At 36.1% G+C, this 13,783-nt stretch overlaps 1 protein-coding gene across 1 annotated transcript in view; it reads left to right on the forward strand.

The window, feature by feature from the left end:
• LOC107721839 (ribosomal protein S6 kinase alpha-3-like) overlaps nucleotides 1-13,783 on the forward strand; it is a 39,003-nt gene that overhangs the window by 4,599 nt on the left and 20,621 nt on the right. The window lies entirely within an intron of this gene.

Here is a 13,783-nt window from a genome sequence, read left to right on the forward strand (position 1 = left end):
TCCCCCGTCTTCCTCCCTAGCTGGTGCTGAGAAGCATTGATTTTTTAAATGCAGGGCAGATGGACCTATGGATCTTGTTTGCAAGGAAAGCTGGGCCATCAAAAACATTCTATAGAATATATGCTTTTCTCTCTGAATGTCCCCGCACATAAGAGCACACTCAAATTTATAAAGCGTCTGAAAGCCGCAAATGTTACATGATTGATGTGGGTTAGATGTGTACTGTTTCTTTTCTCGCTCCTTTTGTATCCACACTTGTGTTGGCCTTGTATTGGAGAATCTCATGAAAACACTTCAGTCATATTCTACATAATCAAAATAAAAAATAAGAAAATGAGACATTTTATAACAATTAAGCATATTTTTTCTCTAAATTCATGTTGCCATAATTTGTCTAGAATTTGTTTTTGTTTTTTTATTTTTATCACTTTCAGTGGTGACTGTCATAAAACTATCATTACTGTAATACATTATATATTCAGGCTTTCTGCACAGGGTTTCCGCGGGGTCTTAAAAAGTCTTACATTTAGTTGTATCAAATTTAAGGCCTTAAAAAGTCTTAAATTGTACAAGAAAGTCTTAATTATGATTTCAAGAGGTCTTAAATTTGGGGACGGAAAGACCAGAATTGCGATATGGCTGAATGTGACGATTAAACTTCAAAAGGCTAACATTATGATTTCATTGAATAAACACGAGCGCTGCAGATTCAAAGTCTGGTGCTGCGCTGCTTTGTGTTCTGCCGTTACCGGGGAAACAGTTATATTTCTACCAAACGCTCCACCTGCTGGCAGAGAATGAATGAGCATTTTCAATAAAACCGTTGTTATGTTCAGAGTTCAGACCAATGCGAAAATCGACCCATGTTTTTTACCCTGCAAACACGCAGAGCTTTAAATGTGAACTGGTGGATCGATAAGAAGACAATGTATTATAAAAATCTAAACATAGGGGTGTGCGATATGTATGGTCTGCGATAATATCGTAATTGTTGTTTTAACAGTGTGCGATTTGATATTATGAGTATATCGCGAAAAGCAAACACAAAACACACCTACAGAGTGCACACATACATTAGGTGATGAAGTCTAGCAGGTTAGACTAGTGCCCGTGTGCATTTAGAGTGTGTTCTTTCACTGCATGAATCTGTCTATTAAAATGCATTAAGAATTATAACATAATTTAAGATATGGGGCAGAAAATGTATATCTTTATATAATTTCGTATAGTTAATATCAGATGAAGAGTGCCGTTTTTTTCTCCAAAAGTAAGCATGATTACAAATGTGATATTGATTTTATACAACAGTTCAATAACAAGTAGTTCATATTAAGAGACTTACGTTTTAGACACCATATTTCCTGTTTTTGCTCAATTTCTCCAACAAAAATCATTTCAAAAACAGCCACAGCGCTGTTTTGCGTCTCTGAGCAACAGGACGCTGTTTTGTTCCTGAATGAATCACCCGTTTAAATGATTCGGTTCAACGCAATGACTCACTTAACAGTGACTATATCAATAAAATCCCAGAATATTATCGAGATATCATTTTTTGACAATATCGCACACCCCTAATTTGTTATTTAATTGATATAATAATTTATTGATAATAATTGTTTAAATTAATATAATAATTAATACTTTTGACTCATCCATTTTCTGAACAATGGTTTAAAGGCTGAAATGTAAAGTTTATCATTTTATAAAACTTTGTTTTTGTGAAAACTTGTATCTGAACTGTAAATTATGCTTTTTACGGGAATTTTACAGTTTAATATGGTACTACATTGCCCTACCCCGCTCATATGGTATTCATTTTATTTGTGCAGGTCTTAAAAAAGGTCTTGAAGTTTTAAATTTGAGCTTAAAAATCCTGCAGAAACCCTGTCTACAGATCTTAATAAAAATCTTAATCCGCCCTTACACAAATTAAGGACTTAAAAGGGTCTTAAATCAGAGCAGAAAGTCATAAAGTCATGGCATTAAATGTTGCATGGACTGCAAAAAAATTTATATCTTTCACAGTATTCTTGTCTTGTTTTCCAATGCGAATAATTAATAAATGTAATATTAATATAATTAATATAAATTTTAATTTAATTAATAAATTAATTAAATTAATTAGAACAAAATTAATTGCGTTTTAAGTGAGAACAAAACTCTCCAATGAGGTATCAAAATGTGCTCTATTTTATATATATTAATTATATATCGCAGTATATATCTTTCTAACTATTACAGTAATGAAAATTAGATTTATTTTTCATTATGTTAATGAGAATTTAGTGGGAGGAAATATTCCTAGTTGTCATGACATGAAATAATGCAAAAAAACCTTTATTCCTAATTATATAAATGCCTATATATATATAAGCAAAATGTTTTTTTATTTAAAATAATAATAAATAAATAAAAAATAAAACCATAATACATTATGGTGGGTGTATTTTGTTTGCTTGCTTTCTTGCGTGCTTGCTTATTTAGTTATTTATGCATGCATTCATTCGTTCATTCGTTCTTGAGCAAAATATAATTTCTTATGTTTTATTTAAAAATTAAATGCTCTACCACTATGCATTTGTCAAACAGAAGAGTACATATGACATGTCCATCAATGGTTCAGCTTTATAAATGCATGTGGGTGTGTATCTAGGGGTTTTGTGTCTGTTTAGTAGACTGGTTGTTTTTATGTGCCTATGTGTGTTCACCTGGACTTGTTCTGATCCCTGTGTTTAATGGGGCGTATGAGGGTAAACAATATTTCAGTAGCGTAATGAGAGTTAATGAGTAGGAGAGTGTGTGAATGCATTAGTCATGTGCTGCTCAGTTAAATGGTCTTAAAGCAGCTCCCTTTCTCAGAATAGCTAATAAAATGGGAAGAAAGGAGTGAAAGTGTGTGTTCATTATATTTAGTTTGCAATCAACCACTTAACTTTATCTGGAAGCCATTTGAGAGTTTATAAACGGGATTATATTTAAATTCATTCTCAAAACAGATGCAAAACAGCAGATCACTCCAGTTAGCAGCTCACTGGCTCCCTCTGGTGAAAACGTAAAGCTTATATTAAGGTGATTTGTTTAAATTTAGATGAAGAGCATTTAGAAGACACACTAACAGAGTGGTTAACAAACTTTTTGATCCAGCACGTACACTTATTACACTTATTATTTCCCTGGAGTGACCCGGGATTACATGCACAGTAATGATGACTCATGGGTCTATGTAGTTCAGACTTTTTGGTTGCAAGCTGAGATGTTTATCCACTGCACCACAGGTATATGCGAAAGAAACTCTACTAGAGAAGCGCTAGCTAAAAAAATGACCAACACATTTTTTACACTCAACACCACTCCATCACAAAAGAGGAGACAACTCACACTAGTGAGATTTTCCCATAATTCAAAACGATTTGAAACGCCCCCTTTCTTTGCAACTATCCCCTCATCAGGTAGCTATGACTGTCTGTCGTCCTGCCAAGCACTGTGATCAGACTCTGACACTGATGTACTGTATGTGTCCAGCATCATCCATGTCTATGTGCGGGGCGTGTGTGGTGTGTGTCGCTTGTTTGTGCTAATGTTTGTCTCCAGATCTGGCAGATGGTATTTAATCTTCTCTGGCCATCTGGACTGACTTTCTCTCGCTTTCGGACACCCACTCTTGCCTCTTTTTACCTCTCTCTCGCTCTCCATCTCTGTCTTCTTCTGCAGTCATTCGTGTGAGAGCGTGCCGAGACATCATGCTGTCTTTTATCTACTCTGACTCACTCTTCCAGCATGGCCCTGCACACCTGATTCACAGAACTTGCCTGACTGTGATTAAGTAACAAACACGGCTTAAAAATGACTCAGAGAGAGCATTTTAATTTGCTGTGGAATCAGTCATTAGCTAGCACCACTATTGCTCATAGTCAAGGTTAGGGATTGGAATAATGTATTAAATGGAAATGAATGATACATTAGATCATACAGATTGTTCCAAAGAAGTGTGCTATTTAGGCGCACTCAAATCTATTGTCAGTTTCGAACTAAACAGCTTTTTGATGGTCAATCCGACTAATGCGCATTGACAACTTGAACCCAGTGTGAGATCTGTATGAGTAAATGTTTTGCCCCTTTTCAAAATTCCAGTTCACATGGATTTCCATTTAAATGACTAGATTTTGTCTGCAAAATTTCACCTATACTGTAAATGTGACCGCATCTTTAATATTTAAAGTTATTTGACAAAAAATTCCTTTAGACCAGGATACCCTAGGGGTTTGTGAGGGAACTGCAGAGAGGTTTGTGAGTTGATGGAAAGCCAATAATTTATGAAATCATTCAAATATTAAAAAATTAAATTAAATTTTTTTTTAAATAAAAACATTCAAAATAAAATGGTCACAAACGACAATTTGTTTCACTGAAATATTATATAATTAGTGGATACTTCAAATATTTTAGGTCAGGACTGTAAGTCACCAGCTGAGACCCATCACGATGCCGCTGGGACTGAGGATGGGGTGGGGTTTTGCTGACAAAAAGGTCTAGGAATCCCTGCCATAAAGTGCATTTGTGGGAACATTTGTGAAATTTTGTGGGCAAAAAAAGATCAGTTGTCCATTGTCAGTAGTGTAGCAATGTATGAAGCACAACTCTGCTTTTCTGACTATTGATCTAAATGTAGAATGTATATTGCTTTCATGATAAACTAGGTCTCATTAGGGAGTCTTTCGAGTGCAGTGCGTACTCATGTTAATGTGAATGTGTTTACTTTGTTTGTATAGGCCTATATTTATGTAAACCTTTGGCTTTTTCAGGATTACATTTCTCTGCAGTGTTCCTTCCTGTTTCCCAACCGAAATCAGTCCATATATTTTCAGCTACAGGCCTTATGATCCTGCACCAATTGGTATAAAATACCCATAATACCCTCTTGATTGATTAAAACATGGGTCTGTTTACTGACAGATCTATTAAGAGCCGTTTACACACGATGCTGATGGCGTGACCAGGCGGTGATTCAGTCACAATCCCTCCCCACCCCATCCTCAGTCCCAGCGGCATCGTGATGGGTCACAGCTGGTGACTTACAGTCCTCTAATGCTTGAGGATCAATAGAGCTTGCTGGGAGTGATGGCCCTCTCTGCCTGTTTGCTGGGTCTGTGGATCCATGTGTCCATGTGTGTAACACACACACACAGAGGTTATACTGGGTAATAGCATTAATTCTCACTAAAGGCTTCCTGTGGATCTTTCATTGTGAAGCTATTTCCTCTAACGTCCCACATAACCTGGACACAAAAGCGGTGTGACGGCACTCTGTATGTGTGAGAAAGTGAGAGTGGGTGTGTGTCAGAGACATGGCGTGTGACTGCGGAGCGATCCGAGACCCTCTGAATCTGTGTTGGTTAAACTCTGCTCTTTGTTCCCAGCTGAATAAGTGTGGGAGAGTTGATTCATCTTCATTCCTTTGCACAAGAGCTGCAAGGACAGGCTCTCATTAGCACGGCAAACCCACAGCCTCAAAAGTGGGGTGGGGGATCGGTCAGGACCCGGAAAGTCTTTCTGTATCTCGGGGTGATGATGAGGGGCACTGTGCAACAAAGCCTCAGTCTGCAAGGCTCAACAGTAAGGATTTTTTCTGCTGGCACAGTTGGACATGTAGGTTAGATTTTTATTTGCCTTTGCCACTTGACCTCATAAATTTTTTTAGCAACATATATTTATGAGAAGAGTAATATTTGTATTATATATATATATATATATATATATATATATATATATACAATTGTTTAATTATTTATTAATTTATTTAATCAAGGATGCATTTAAAATGTAGCACAGTTTCATCAAAATTCCAAAATTAAGAATAATAAGAAATGTTCCTTGAGCACAAAATCAGCATATTAGAATGGTTTCTGAAGGATCATGGGACACTGAAAACTGGAGTAATGGTTGCTGAAAATTCTGCTTTGCCATCACAGAAATAAACTTTGTTTTAAAATATGATTACAATTTAAAATAACTGTTTTAATAGATTTTAATATATTTCACAATATTACTCTTTTGACTGTATTTTTGATCAAATAAATGCAGCTATGGTGAGCATAAAAGACTTGTTTCAAAAGCATTAAAAATCTTACCGTTTTAAACTTTTGAACAATTGAATATATAATATAATATAATTATAATATGATATAATATATTTACATATATTAAATACATTTTTAACAACACATTTGTATGCATCAGGTAAAAATCAATTTTATGATATTGTATATAATATTATATTCATGTTTTTTATTACTTTTTTATATTATTCATTATTTTTACTGCAGTAATAGCTAGGCATTTTACACCTGATATAAAAAAATATTGCATATGGTGCGAACATTATTTATTTATATAATATTTTTTAACACTGCAATTTAGACCACATTACATGGATGTGATCAGACAAATGTAAAATGGCTGGAACGCACATACACTTTTGATAGCGCAATGATAGCTCCGTCAAGTGGTCTGACACTCTCTCACATTGACTTTGATCCATTGTTCATTCATATATTTAAGCCCTGGTCTGTACTGCCAAGATGAACACATGACAGAGGAATGTGGGGGGGAAAAACAAGGAAAGTAAAGTTGCAGCCAGAGAGGAAATTGAAGGCAGAGGAAGAGAAACCATTTTACGAGAGAGATTGTGGAGGGGGGGTGGTTGTTGAAAAGTTATTGAGATCTAGAGAGGGGTTCCATTAATCTTGTCTCTGTTGGCTTTAATGCAAATGTCTTCTTCAGCGGCACTCACTCTGCAGTTAAAACGCCCTCCATCTCATACATCGGTGGCCCAGTGCCACAACGACAATAATTGTGAATGACTCCAGTGAGTGTTTTGATAAGACAGACACATCTGAGAAGCAGTAGGAGAGACTCGCTGAGAAAATGCTGCTATTTTCTGCAGTGTGCAGTCTATGCTGTGTCAGGATGAGTAAGTGCTGTCCATTGCGCTGCATTCATTGGGCATCTCAAAGGCAAACAAGGCTATCCAATTTATATGATTCAAACGTTTTTTTTTTCTTTTGAATACTTTTTTAATGAATACTTATTCAGCAAGGACGAGTTAAATTGTTTGTTGTTCTTTTGAACTTTCTATTCATCAAAGAATCATGAAAAATTTATCACAGTTTCAACAAAAATATGAAGCAGCAAAACTGTTTTCAACATTGATAATAATAAGAAATGTTTCTTGAGCACTCAGCATATTAGAACGATTTCTGAAGGATCATGTGACACTGAAGACTGGAGTAATGACTGCTAAAAATTCAGCTTTGCATCACTGGAATAAATTACATTTTTTAATATATTCAAATACAAAACAGTTATATTAAATTGGAATAATATTTCACAATATTACTGTTATAATATATATTATAAAATATAGCTGATATATAATTTGTTTTAAAGAAATCATAAACATTATTATTATTATTGGTGTTGTTGTTATTATTTGTTTTCATTATTGCCTTTTTAAATGGGCTTTTGTATGTATTTTATTTTTATTAACTTCTTAAAAACATTCTTATATAAAAATTTAGCAGAATGTCCAGTATTTAATGTCCAATATTCATGGGTGGTAAATTTTTCTCCATTGGAGTGTGACAAAAAACATTCATTTTAGACCCTGGTCTCACATCATTCTGTCTTTCGATCAATAAACTCTTCAGATTCTGTGTCCAGCTTCATTCAGCGCTAAGTGCTCTGTGCTGTTTATCGTTCTCTAGCTTAAAAAAACAGCAGAGTTGATGTCGCATTTCCCTCTGGGACAAGAAGGAGACAGGGACGATGTTTTTCCACATCTGAAGGCGTGTTGGGAGGCAGTCTTGGCGCAGTTCCACGCATGAGAGGAGGATTTTACATGCCTGTGAGGTCAGGATCTGAAGGTGATGTAATGTCCTCGTCAGGGTGCCGCACTTCCTGAGAGCTTTCCAAGAACAGGGGGCCGATGGGAGGGTTCCTGCTCTGTCATTCAGCACAGGAAGTTGGATGAAGCAGATGAAAAAATAAACACCCAACTTTGAACTTGATCCGGTGCCACGTGACCTGGTTCAGCCCAGGATGATCTGACGTAGACTGAATCTCAGCTGGAGAAGATCGGCTATTTAAGATCTAAAAACTTTCCCTCAACGTCTCACTCATTTTAAATGTTCTTTGAGATGTTAAGAGCACATTTCCAAATTTTTCTTGGGTTAAAAGGTCCCCACACCTTAAAATATTAGCGATGATCCTGGTCCTAAGCATTATATAACTGTGGAGGATTGTGCTACAGGAAACTGAGACTCTCTTTGCATGAGTGTACACACTCATATATAGCCCTACTTGTATGCTCATGGCTGATATATTAGTGATGCTCTCTTTGGACAGATGTGCCTCTTCCTGTGCAGGTGTTGCCTAGGAAACCAGGGCAGGACATGGTCTAATCTCAGTGCTGACCTGCAGCTGTAGGCCCTTCCTGGGCAGGCGTTTCCTTTTATGTGTTTTGTGTACATGTATGACTGCACCACAGTCGGACCGCCTAAGTGACCACTCCTGCCACTCTGGACGAGGGTTCCGGATTAACCGTCCACAGCGTGAAGTGACTGACATGCGGACAGGACCATGCTGAAAATGTTTCCCTTGCGGATCAGGCAGAGAAACACACGGGTAGGAGCCCTTTGGTATAGTCAGTTTGAAATATTAGACAGATTAAAGCTAGTAATTGTAGTATTGCTGTGACTATTGCAGCATGTCCAGCTCACATATGCTTTCTGAAGGTTAAGCGGATCTGATATAAACCGTTAGCTGTGTTACCTTACTTTTAAGGGGGAGACGTTTCATACATTTTTTTTTATAGGTCAAGGGAAGAGGGCATAAGGAGGAAACTGATGATGTACTAAGGATGTAGTGTGTAGTTTGTGTCTTTGTGGGGTTTCTTTGCTCATTGGCATTTTGAGCAGGAAGAACCACGTCAAAGGACTGAAACATTCATTTTTCAGAAGTCTATAGAGCATGAAATAGTTACAAATCTCCCTCAGCTCTCCACTGTTTTGTCATAGGCCACACTTTCTCATAATTCTGTTTCAGATTTTGTGTTGTGCATGTGTTCTTTTGTTGCGTCTTACTCTAATGAGTGAATGCTTTGTGCCCTAGAGACTGAAAGTTCGGCACGGTCTGAACTTTTGCAATTAGTGGACCTGGCTCCAGAAAAGGGCCCCAGAGAAACAAAATTAATAGGGACATTGACAGTGACTCTGTGTAGATGAGGATATGTGTGTTTGTGGTTGAGACCTTGTTTTTTGTGTTTGAATGTTACACAGTTAGTTAGATGAAATCTGTCAAGAACACATCTGGCTCTTATTTCACCCTAAAATCTAAAGAAAATATTATTTATTTATTTAATTAATTTAAATGTAATGCATTATTATACTGTTACTGTTTATGTACATTTTAATTCATAATACATTTTTAATGATAATTTAAACATTTGTATTAATCTGGAAATAATTTAAAGTTATTTTATGCAACTTAATATTAAAAATATATTAGTATACACTACCGTTCAAACATTTGGGATCAGTACGATTTTTTTCATGTTTTTAAAATAAGTATTATTGTGTAATATTATGAAATTTTATTACAATTTAAAATATCTCTTTTCCGTTTTAATATATTTTAAAATGTAATTCATTTCTGTGAGGTCAACGCTGAATTTTCAGCATCATTACTCCAGTCACATGATTCTTCAGAAATCATTCTAATAGGCTGATTGGTGCTCAAGATACATTTCTTATTATTATCAATGTTGAAAATGAGTAATATTTGCTTAATATTTTTGTGGAAACTGTCATGCATAATATTCTTTTACTGTCACTTTTGATCAATTTAATAAAAAAAAAATCTTACTAACCCCAAACTTTTGAACTGTAGTGTATGTAGAAGTTGCAAATAAAAGTATTGTTTGCTGTATGTTCATTAAAGCTAATGCATTAGCTAATTGAACTTTTTTGTGAAGTATTACCCTTTTGCCTAAAAAAAATGCAATGCTAGGAATGTTAAGATTTTTATGATAGGCTTCATTTGCTTTATGCAAAATATTCTCGTTTGGTTTTGGGGTGAAATGTGATCCAGATGTGTTCTTGGCATGTTTGATTCAAAACCTGGTAGACTGTCAGTTTGGTGTTATGTGTTGGTCTGGTCTTATTATTATCAATGTTGAAAATGGGTAATATTTGCTTAATATTTTTGTGGAAACTGTCATGCATAATATTCTTTTACGGTCACTTTTGATCAATTTAATTAAAAAAAATCTTACTAACCCCAAACTTTTGAACTGTAGTGTATGTAGAAGTTGCAAATAAAAGTATTGTTTGCTGTATGTTCATTAAAGCTAATGCATTAGCTAATTGAACTTTTTTGTGAAGTATTACCCTTTTGCCTAAAAAAAATGCAATGCTAGGAATGTTAAGATTTTTATGATAGGCTTCATTTGCTTTATGCAAAATATTCTCGTTTGGTTTTGGGGTGAAATGTGATCCAGATGTGTTCTTGGCATGTTTGATTCAAAACCTGGTAGACTGTCAGTTTGGTGTTATGTGTTGGTCTGGTCTTTCTGACGTCTGTAAAAATCAAATGAATCAGACAGACATTTTGATTTCTCTGTATTGGCTAGGAGGACCAAGCTTTCATTTCTTTCTTTCTTTGCATTTTTGTCTTTTCTTTTCATCTCTTTTATGTTTTCTTCGCTCTCCGGGCATTTCGAGTTCACAGGCAGCACAGAAATTGTCAGGAAGTTAAGATTGTGGAGTTGGACACAAAGGGAGACACAGAGGAAACACTTTAAAAAAAATATAACCCAGTTCGAATACAGTCGGCATTATTGTGACTTGCAAACCACCCAGAGGAGCCTAGAAACCAGATAATCAGGTTTTTGTTTTTGACTTGGCATGGCTCAATTCAAACCTCTGACCTTTAAGTACCACAGAAACCCAGAATACATGCTCTGGTTTTTGTGGGGTCTTTGCCTAGTTGTCTTCAGACATCTTTTTGAATTAGTCATTCAGCTCCTGAGTGTTTCTGTCAGTTAAAATATTACAGAAAGTTCAGTGCTGTGGGCCAAAGCTTTGAGTCGGACCGCATTGAGAAGACTAGCTCACTTATAATTGATTAGTTCTATTGATCTTCCTATCCTCCCTCGGAAATGTATGAATAAATTATGCCTCCATCTCTCTTCCATTTGCTTCATGTAGAAATCTTTTTGTCTCTTAAAAAATGCACACACTTCATTTTTCTTAAGAATATGGATTGATATTGGATATGTTATTGAAAGAATCTGTTTTAATCGGTTATGATATCACTTGAAGATAATTATTTTCTTTATTTTAGAATATTTGTTTTTTTAGCCCCTTAAATATGAATATTATATAAAAATGTATAAATATTTTTTATTTATTTATATATAAATAAAATGTATTTATTTATTTTAGCCTTTTAAATTTTAATATGATTAATATTCTATATTAATACATATTATTTAATCTTTTATTTTTTATTTTTTTATTTTAGAATATTTTATATTTTTTGTTAGCTTTTTGCCAATTTTATTAAGAATAGTGAAAGAAGAAGAACAAGAAATGAATGAATGCAAATGAAATCAGGAAATTCTGCAAGCTTTATTCAAACTTCTGTCGCCCACATGAGAGCCACAGTTTATTTAGTTTAATTATCTCTATACTGTCATGCTGTGCTTTATTTGTGTGCTCATATTGATTTTCTCTGAGTTTCCACAATGCACCTGTCTCTGAAGTCTTTGAGTTTTAAGAGTTTTAACATCTCATGAACAGTTGGATTTTTCTGTTCTTGAATGGGGTGTCAGACTCTCACTTGTCATTCACTACGAGTGACCTTGAAATTCATCAGTACAATGAGAGAAACTGGATCCTCAGAGATCTCACAGCTGCTCTCTGAGGTCAGAAACCTGCTCCGTTGAGTTGCATAACCCATTGCTCTCACGCAAAACCCAAACCCAGAGCACTGTCCAAATCAGACAGAGTTCGCCACTCGGCTTCTGTTTATTAGCACCTGACTTATCGTAATAGGAAACTCTCCTCGTACCATGATAATGTGCTCTTTTCAGAGCTGTTGGTTGAGCTTGTGTCATCTGAGTGGAAAATGGTGAGTGTGGCGTCCTGTTTATGTGGCATAGAGTTTGCCTTTCCGACTTCAAGGGCCTCAGAGCCGGGCCAGCCAAGCTGTTAATTGTGTTGCGCAAGCGGCTTTAGTGAAACTGACTCCCAGAATTCCATACATGCAGCTGACAGGATCTACAAGCATGGAGCGGTGGAAAATAGATTGTATGTTCCTCTTTGGCGATGCCTATAAGCCTGTATTGTCCCTCAGTAATGTCCTCTTGGGTAATCAATGGTGTAAAAAGGAAACTGGGTTTGTAAAGTAGTTATGCACTGATATTTTGGTCAGTCTGATTATTCAGACAGTATTTGACCAGTTTCCCCCATGTGTTGGTTTCAAAATGTACCAACCTTGCCGATGGATAATACTCATTTTCTGTTTTCAAGTGAATTGAGTTATTGTAGTTGTGTAAAATAAATGTTTGTTTAACTTTTATCAATATTTTAGATGTTTTGTTTCTGCTGGCCCAAATTTTACTTTGGAGCCATTTTTTACGGAGCCACTGGACCCCCAAAATATATATTTTGCTTTAAATGTTTTTTTTTTACTTCACATTTCTTCACTTTTTTTCTTTGCTTTTTTCCTTTATGAAAAGAACAATTGCAGCAAGCAAAATTCATAAACACAAAACAATGGAACATGATGCAAAACTATGTTTTTTAAAGTAATTTTTGGCAAAACCCTCATCCATGTTAGTCAGCTACATAACACCCACACACACACTATTTATTATTTATCATTTATCATGGCCATGGGTCACAGTGGTCTCTAGTTACCAACACTGATTACTTTTGTAAAGCAGTTGTAGGGTTTTGTAAGTGTTTGTGGAGTTAATTGAAAGTTCACTGTGTTCTGCACACCTATAGACCGTTTGAAGGCAGTAGTTCTTGCTTTGCACCACTGGACTGTACACAACAGGTGTTGTTAATCTCAGCTGTAGCCCGACATCCTGAAACAAGGCTGAGCATGTGTGTATGTGTCTCTGTGTGACTGGTCAGCTGTGAGAGTGTGTGGGGATCTCCAGGACTCTGTACTGGAGGGATTGGCAGGTTCTCCGGAGGGGAATCTCCCAGTTTGGCTTTAACACTCCCTGCTTCAGGACTGGGCTTCCCCCCCTTAGTGAATCAGTGATTGTCATCCAGGCACTCACTCCTTACAACTTCTTGCATATCCTGGCACACACACTCACTTACTTGGACCGTGTTCCTCCAGACCAGAGGCAGAAGTAGGGCAGTAGCGGTATGGCAGCTTCTAAGCCCTGGACGCTTGTTTTCGGTGAAGCAGTGATCTGCATGCTGCAATGTAGGCTGAAGGCTCTACGGAGGCTGTTTCAGAGACAGCCTGAAAGATTCCCCTGCAGAACGGTGAGTACTGTACTCTGGACAGTGATCAGGTTTCCGCTTGGCTCCAAAGCTGACGTGTACCTCCGGAAGGCATTTATTAGACACTCACTTACAGATTACTATGGAAAACATACTTTATTATTATATATTAAATTATATCTTATTACTTTTAAGTTTATTTAAATGTATTAATGTGAGTTTGTAGGTGTTTTTTCACGCTTTATTTTGTAGGCATC

This window comes from Sinocyclocheilus rhinocerous, unplaced genomic scaffold, assembly GCF_001515625.1.
Source record: "Sinocyclocheilus rhinocerous isolate Xijiao unplaced genomic scaffold, SAMN03320098_v1.1 scaffold90, whole genome shotgun sequence".
Lineage (NCBI taxonomy): Eukaryota > Metazoa > Chordata > Actinopteri > Cypriniformes > Cyprinidae > Sinocyclocheilus > Sinocyclocheilus rhinocerous.